Here is an 8312-nt window from a genome sequence, read left to right as displayed (position 1 = left end):
CTCGGAGAATGCCATCATCTCGTGCAGGAGGTCCGAGAAAGCGACCCCGAGTATTTCTCGGTTATGCTCGCTTCGCCTCGTGAGCACTAGTATTGCATGAAACTTTACAGTGCACTTTGACATCTAGGTAAAGTTGAAAGTAAAAAAAATATATTAATATAATGAGAACCTTGATACGAATGAAATAACAAAGGCCGTTTCCGCATTAAATGATTTAAAGTATACAGTACCAAACGGTGCAAAACATGTCGGTATTTTTCTAGGCGGTGCAAGGAACTGCAGCTATCTGCTTTATTCTGAACGCAAGAGCAAAACTCGTTGCAAAGTTCGTGAATGATCAGACGTCAAATTCAGCGATAATTTCCATTATCCGCACTTTCCATCTGGCTGCTGCTTGCCTGGTCATTCTGTCCAGGGTCATGCCTGTGGACAAGACAAATGCCTCATTTCGGCCATTTTTGTTGCTTATGGGAGAACAACTGTGGCTCAAATAAATCATTTGCGTTTTTTAATGTATTTTCCGATTGCTCTTTTGTCGCCTGCACAGCGGCTTCGTCCTCGCCATGTAGATCTGTGTGGCCCGTTGAAAATTGTTCATGGTCGCAGTTGCTGCCTCCCTGTTGGCGAAGATGTGCCTCGCTGTATCGACGTACAAATTCCTTCTGCTGTGGTGTCGTCCTCTACTGCTGATGGCACCTCCTCGAGGTTGCACGTGGCTCTATAGGGAAAGAAATATCCGTTACTTAGACAGTATATATCACGCGGTAGTGATAAAAAAAGATAAACAAGTTCAAGTGTCAACATTTCGGATCAAAAATTTGACTAACTGCAATTCGAAGCCCTTGAATTCAGTAAATTATCAAGGTTCCCTTGCAAGCCTTCACCTACGGCTTATTAGCGCACCAAACAATATTGCTTAAACTTTTTTCACTTGTGGACTCCCTCGACAGCCTGAAAAACTAGACTGCGTAACCTTGCTGAAATTATGACTGCACGGAGACAACCTAAAACAACCTCAACACATAAATTCTCACGCTTAATATACATATATATATATATATATATATATATATATATATATATATATATATATATATATATATATATATATAGTAGGCAAAGAGGGATTCTTCAGGCTACCTTTCAAACGTAAAGAACTTGAGTGGTGCTACAAGGTAAACAGAACAAGTATTTAATTTCGACAGTTTCGATCGGTGGACCGATCTTCATCAGGGTTTACAAAAAAATGGCAGTCCGGCCCTGGTAGTGAAGACACCAGACCGGGTGCCCTGTCGTTCTTACATACATCAAACCGAGAGGAACAGTTGTGACAGTGATTGATTTTCGGCGCCTTGGCAGATTTACAGCGGCCTTTGGCAGCTATGCAGGGCAAGAGGAAGGCGGAGTCACATGTATGTAGAGCAAGGAGGTCAGTGAGGAAAAAAAGGGAAAAGGAAAGAAAAAGGAAAGAAAAAGAAAAAAAGAAAAAAGAAAGAAAGCACACAGGAGGAGGGAGACGTGAGTCGGAGAGTGAGGGGGGCGGGAAGTAGCGGCAGCTAGGTTCCCGTGCACCCGAGGCAAGGAGGGAGAAAACGGTCGCTCCGCAACACCAGTGCGTGGGCTGCCGTTGTAGCGGGAGAGAGGGCAAGTTGAATCGGGTGGCGGGGGGCACAATAGAGAAGGGGCCCAGAAGGAAGACAGAAGAGCGGCAACTTGTGGAAAGAAACACAGTGTCACAGTACACATATACAAGGCACGGCCCGCTCCGGCAACTCTGTGGTCCAGCTACGGTGCGAAAAAATATATACATAGTTCCAAAAAAGTATATATGCATGGGATTCGCAAAGCAAGTGCGCCCATGGGCTTAGATTTAGGGAGCCGAGTTAAATAGCCTCCTTGTGGTCCAATTTTTGAACGTTTAACAGACAACTGCCATCAAGTCAGCACGTGCGTATTTCAAGAAGGGCAATAAGTCGCTCAGAATGACCACTTCAGTGGCAGGGTCCAGGAAACTGAATTTATTGGTTTTACGCTCGCGCCCTTGAGGCGCATGCGGAGGGGTGAGCAAGCAGTAAATAGACAGCGTCTCAATTTTTAAGTACAGAACATGTATTCGCGTTTCCCATGCACTTTCACGGCATATCCCGGAGGCACGTCAGCCGCCCCGGACTCTCATTAATTCCTTTAGTGTACGTTCCAAATTTATGGATGAAAAAAGATTCTCTCTGCTCGCGTGCACGGGTGTGTTGGAAACCAGATTGCAAGAGCACAACGCTCACGCGTTCAAAGGAGTGATCTGGCAGCCGAACGTGCCTGGAGAAGGGTAAATTGGGGAGACTTTTCACATGCGCGCGGTGATTGTTAAACCGCAGGCGAAAAGGGGTCTCTGTTTGGCCGATATATTCCTGCCTACACACCTCGCATCGAATTTTGTACACGACGTTACTGGAATCACAGTCAAGATTTTCGGTAATTTTATATACGAAGGGCGAGTTCGATGCTTCAGCCGTGTCTGCTGTTGTCATGTGACGGCATACCTTGCAACGAGGTTTCCCACACGGTCCACAGCCCTTGGGCGTGTTTGACTTCTGTGTCCTCGCCCTGACTAACAAATCCCTTAAATTTTTGTTTCTTCTATACACAACCCGAGGCGGCTGCTTGAAGATAGTAGTGAGTCGGATGCTCTGTTTCATGATATTAAAATGGCGAGTGAGAATGGCATTGACCCGCGGAGCACCGGTGGTGTATGTGAGGACCAAGTTTGGATCTGATTGTGTATTGCTATTGCTAACCTTTTCTCCCATTATCTGTGCTCGATCTAAGCTGCGGGCGCGTTCAATGGCATCGTCTACTATTTTTGGAGGATATTTTTGGCGTATGAGAGCAGATTTCAGTTCCTCCGCGTGTCGCTCAAATTGCGCAGATTCGGAACAGACTCTTCTGTATCTGTGGGCCTGGGAGTAGGGAATGCCTGTTTTGCAGTGATGGGGGTGGCTACTATAAAAATGCAGATATTGCTTTTATATATATATATATATATATATATATATATATATATATATATATATATATATATATATATATATTTATATATATATAAATTGTTACGTAAGAAGACGCAGATTAAAAGCTATATACAAGTATATTTACAACGTAATACGCCGCGCTTGGCCAAGAGGCAACAGCCCGCGCTAGCTTCCAATCGTCGTCGTCGTCTTCTGACTGCTCGCCTCTTCGTCATTGGTAATACTATTCCGTAGCACTACCCCCGGCGGCAAAAGCGCCGTCCCGGAGCGACTAAAGGCCGGACTCGGAAGCAGTGTAGTAGGCCTTGAGCCTACTGACGTGCACGACATCACTAGATGCCAGAGTAGAGGGCGAGGTTGAGCTCACAGGAGCAATTTCGTGCGTCACAGGCGTCACCTGGCGCCGAACGCGGTAGGGCCCTGTGTATCGCGAAAGGAGCTTTTCTGAAAGTCCGACGTGACGAGAGGGTGACCACAGGAGCACGAGCGCACCACGCGAAAACTGTACGTCACGGTGGCGGACGTTGTACTGACGCTGCTGAGTGGTTTGCGAGTCCGTCAGTCGAGCACGGGCAAGCTGGCGTGCATGGTCGGCGAGGGCGATGGTGTCGCGCGCATACTCGCTTGCTGAGATCGCAGGAGGAGGAAGGGCCGCGTCAAGGGGCAAGGTCGGTTCGCGACCGTAGAGTAGATAAAATGGAGAAAATCCGGCGGTGTCGTGCCGGGAAGAATTATAAGCAAATGTGACGTAAGGAAGGGCAATGTCCCATTCGTGGTGGTCCTTGGAAACGTACTTGGCCAGCATATCGGTAAGAGTACGGTTTAACCGCTCTGTCAGGCCATTGGTTTGAGGATGTTATGAGGTAGTCAGCTTGTGTTGAGTGGAGCAGGAACGCACAACGTCCGCGATAACTTTGAAGAGGAAGTTACGACCACGGTCAGTAAGCAGCTGTCGCGGGGCGCCATGAAGTAAGATAATGTCACGCAAGAGAAAGTCCGCAACGTCAGTGGCGCAACTGGTAGGGAGAGCCCGCGTGATAGCGTATCGGGTGGCGTAATCAGTTGCGACAGCTACCCATTTGTTCCCAGAGGATGACGTGGGAAAGGGACCGAGGAGGTCTAATCCAACACGAAAGAACGGTTCCACAGGGACGGTGATCGGCTGGAGATGACCGGCAGGTAGCACCTGAGGTGTTTTCCGACGCTGGCAGGTATCACAGGCAGAAACATAGCGTCGGACCGAGCGAGCGAGACCAGGCCAATAGAAGAGGCGGCGGACGCGGTCATACGTGCGGGTTACCCCAAGAAGTCCTGCAGTGGGTGCGTCATGCATCTCAAAGAGCACAGTTTGTCGTAGATGTTTTGGCACGACAAGAAGAAGATCAGATCCGTCAGGGAGGAAGTTCCTTCGGTACAGAATGCCGCCGTGGAGGACATATCGGCGAACGGACGCGTCGGTAGGTGTAGAGCGCAGACGCTCGATAAGTACTCGCAGCGATAGGTCTCGGTTCCGCTCATCGGCGATGTTAGCATGTTAGCAAAGGCAGACACAGACAAAATTCCGTTGGCGGTACTACTGTCGGCGTCGTCAGGCTTGTCTACCAGTTAACGAGACAGGCAGTCAGCGTCTTTGTGGAGTCGGCCAGATTTATAGGTGACAGTATACGAATATTCTTGGAGGCGTAAGGCCAGCGACCAAGTCTTCCTGTAGGATCTTTCAGGGAGCATAACCAAAGCGCGTGATGGTCTGTGACAACGGAAAATGGTCGGCCATATAAGTATGGGCGGAAATTCGCAACCGCCCAAACTAGGGCCAGACACTCACGCTCAGTGATGAAATAGTTGCGCTCCGCGGGTGAGAGGAGCCTGCTGGCGTAAACGATAACACGGTCATGGCCACGCTGGCGTTGTGCCAGTACTGCGCCAATTCCGTGACCGCTGGCATCAGTACGGTCTTCGGTAGGTGCAGAAGGATCGAAATGGGCCAGAACGGGAGGTGTTGTGAGAAGGTCGATTAGATGCGAGAATGCAGAGGCCCCACTGGAAAGGGGTATCTTTTTTCAAAAGCTCGGTTAGTGGTCGTGCTATGTCCGCGAAATTTGTCATGAAACGGCGGAAGTAGGAACAAAGGCCGATGAAGCTGCGCACATCCTTGACACACTTCGGAACAGGGAAGTGCGTAACAGCATGGATCTTGCCTGGGTCCGGTTATACTCCGTTCGCGTCAACGAGATGTCCAAAGACGGTAATCTGGCGACGGCCGAACTGGCACTTCGATGCGTTCAGTTGCAGACCGGCTCGACGAAAAACGTCCAGGACTGCTGAGTGGCGCTCGAGGTGCGTAGCGAACGTTGGGGAGAATACTATAACGTCGTCCAAGTAGCGCAGGGACGTGGACCATTTGAAACCATGAAGAAGGGAGTCCATAATGCATTCAAAGGTGGCAGGAGCGTTACATAGACCGAACAGCATCACTTTGAATTCATAAAGACCGTCAGGTGTTACAAAAGCAGTCTTCTCGCGGTCGAGATCGTCCACGGCAACCTGCCAGTAGCCGGAGCGAAGGTCAATAGATGAGAAGTAGCGAGCACCGTGGAGGCACTCAAGGGCGTCATCAATCCGAGGTAGGGGAAACACGTCCTTCTTGGTAACCCTGTTAAGGTGCCTATAATCCACGCAAAAGCGCCATGAGCCATCCTTCTTTTTTACCAGTGCAACAGGTGACGCCCATGGACTACATGACGGTTCTATGACGTTCTTGGCAAGCATTTTACGAACTTCTGCGTGAATAACTTGACGCTCAGCCGGTGACAATCGATGGGGGCGGCGATGAATAGGAGGGGCATCGCCGGTATTAATGCGATGTTTAACAGCTGTAGTTTCGGCCAAAGGATGATCGTTAAAGTAAAAAAATATCGTGGCAGGAAAACAGAACGCGGTAGAGCTCACGAGCGTGCTCGGACGGCATGTCGGGCGCAATCATTTTCTCTAACTCGGCGATGGTACAAGTTGCCGACTGCGATGGTAGAGGAGGATCGGCCGAATTATCGTCTACTGCAATAGATGCTATTCAGTGATTCTCGAATGAGCAAAGCTGGGCTAGAGACATCCCGCGTGGCAGGACTTGTGTCATCAAGCCAAAATTGACCACTGGCAGGCAGACGCAATTCGCCGTAATAGATAAAACGGTATGAGGTACTGTGATCCCGTGTGTAAGTAGGACGTCTTGCATAGGAGCCGCGATGTAGTTACCGTCGGGCACTGGTGGGGATGACACTAAGTCAACGTAGGTCAGCGCCGAAGGTGGCAAGCGAACGAAGTTGACGGAACTGAGGCGATTTGGGTGTGGTTCAGCAGGATCCAGAACGGGCAAGTCAAGGCGGAGAGTACTGGCGGAGCAGTCGATGAGAGCAGAATGTGCGGAGAGGAAGTCCAAGCCGAGGATGATGTCGTGGGGACAGTGGGCGATGACTGTGAACAGCACGATTGTGGAGCGATCGGCGAAGGAGACACGGGTGGCGCACATACCAATTACGGGGGCTGTTCCGCCATCGGCGACACGGACAACAGGCGTCGTGGCGGGAGTGATTATTTTCCTCAGCCAGTTAGGAAGGTCAGCGCTCATGATCGACAAATGCGCCCCAGTGTCTATAAGAGCAGGTACAGAAACACCGTCGACTTGCACGTCAAGAAGGTTCAGGTGAGTGGGCAACGTCAGTGGAGGATTTGGCGGCGTAGGGAGCAATGCAGCGTCACCTCGAGGCGCTGCATCATCTAGTTTTCCGGCTGGGAGCGGCGTCCGAAGGGAGTCGGCGAAAAGGAGCGACGGGGCTGGGGAGAGCGAGATTGTCGTCGTTGAGGCGAAGGTGAACGAGAATATGGGCGGTTCGGCGCAGGAGAATCAGTGGCGACATTATCGGAGCGTGCGGCATATAGACGAGAAGGGCCACCTGAGGGACGAGAGTAGGCAGTATAAGCAGATCGGGTAGGGGAAGTCCAGCGACTGCAACAGTGCCGAGAAATGTGCCCGATTCGACGGCAGTGAAAACAAATGGGCTTGTCGTCAGCAGTGCTCCATTCAGATGGGTTGCGAAAACGTGGTGGGTAAGATGCGGGACGGGGCGGAATCGAAGAAGCCGTGTGGGTATCAGGGTGATGGGCCGAACAGATGGTGTGAAGACCCATGTTTTCGAATTCCTGGCGGACAACTGCCTGGATCAGGGAAACTGTGACTGCAGCTGCGTTGGTGGGGCTGGAGTCAAAGGCAGCCGGATAGGCGGCCTTAATCTCACGCCGGACGATCCTGGTAATATCGCCAGTGTTGTTGGGACGAGGAGCGTCGGCACAGGAAGGTGTCGCTGGGGTGTTGGGCAACCGGGCAAACTGCTGGTCGATACGCCGGCTTTTAGCGAGTTCCAAGCGGCGGCATTCTTTTATAACTGCATCCACCGTCGCGACGTTGTTGAACACGAGCAAGTTGAAGGCGTCATCGGCAATGCCTTTTAGGATGTGGGATACCTTGTCTGCCTCAGTCATGTGTGCGTCAACTTTGCGGCACAGAGCCAAGACGTCCGGAATGTGCGTGACATAGGGCTCTGTTGACGTGTGCACCCGGCCGGAAAGCGCATTCTGCGCGGCAGGTTGGTGACCGTAGGGGTTGCCAAACAAGTCTCGAAGCTGTGTCTTAAGTGAATCCCAACTGGTGAGCTCATCTTTGTGCGTGCGATACCAAACTCGAGGTGTGCCACCGAGGTAAAAGACTACGTTGGCGAGCATAATAGTAGGGTCCCGCCGGTTATTGCGGCTGACGTGTTCGTATAGGCTGATCCAGTCCTCGACGTCTTCCCCATCTCTGCCCGAGAATACGCCAGGATCACGAGCCATGAAGGAAGGCTCAACGTACCGTCCACTGCGAAGCTCCGTGACGAGGTACAGGGAACGTCCACCTATACCAGATATGTTACGTAAGAAGACGCAGATGAAAATCTATATACAACTATAATTACAACGTAATACGCCGCGCTTGGCCAAGAGGCAACAGCCCGCGCTAGCTTCCAATCGCCGTCGTCGTCGTCTTCTGACTGCTCGCTTCTTGGTCATTGGAAATGCTATTCCGTAGCAATATATATATATATATATATATATATATATATATATATATATATATATATATATATATATATATAATATATAGTCACATCATAAGAAGCCAACAAACACTGACACCAAGGACAACATAGTGGAAATTATTTGTGCTTAATAAATGAAATAACGAAACGATAAATT

The sequence above is a fragment of the Dermacentor andersoni genome, chromosome 6, assembly GCF_023375885.2.
Source record: "Dermacentor andersoni chromosome 6, qqDerAnde1_hic_scaffold, whole genome shotgun sequence".
Lineage (NCBI taxonomy): Eukaryota > Metazoa > Arthropoda > Arachnida > Ixodida > Ixodidae > Dermacentor > Dermacentor andersoni.
This window is presented reverse-complemented; position numbering follows the sequence as displayed.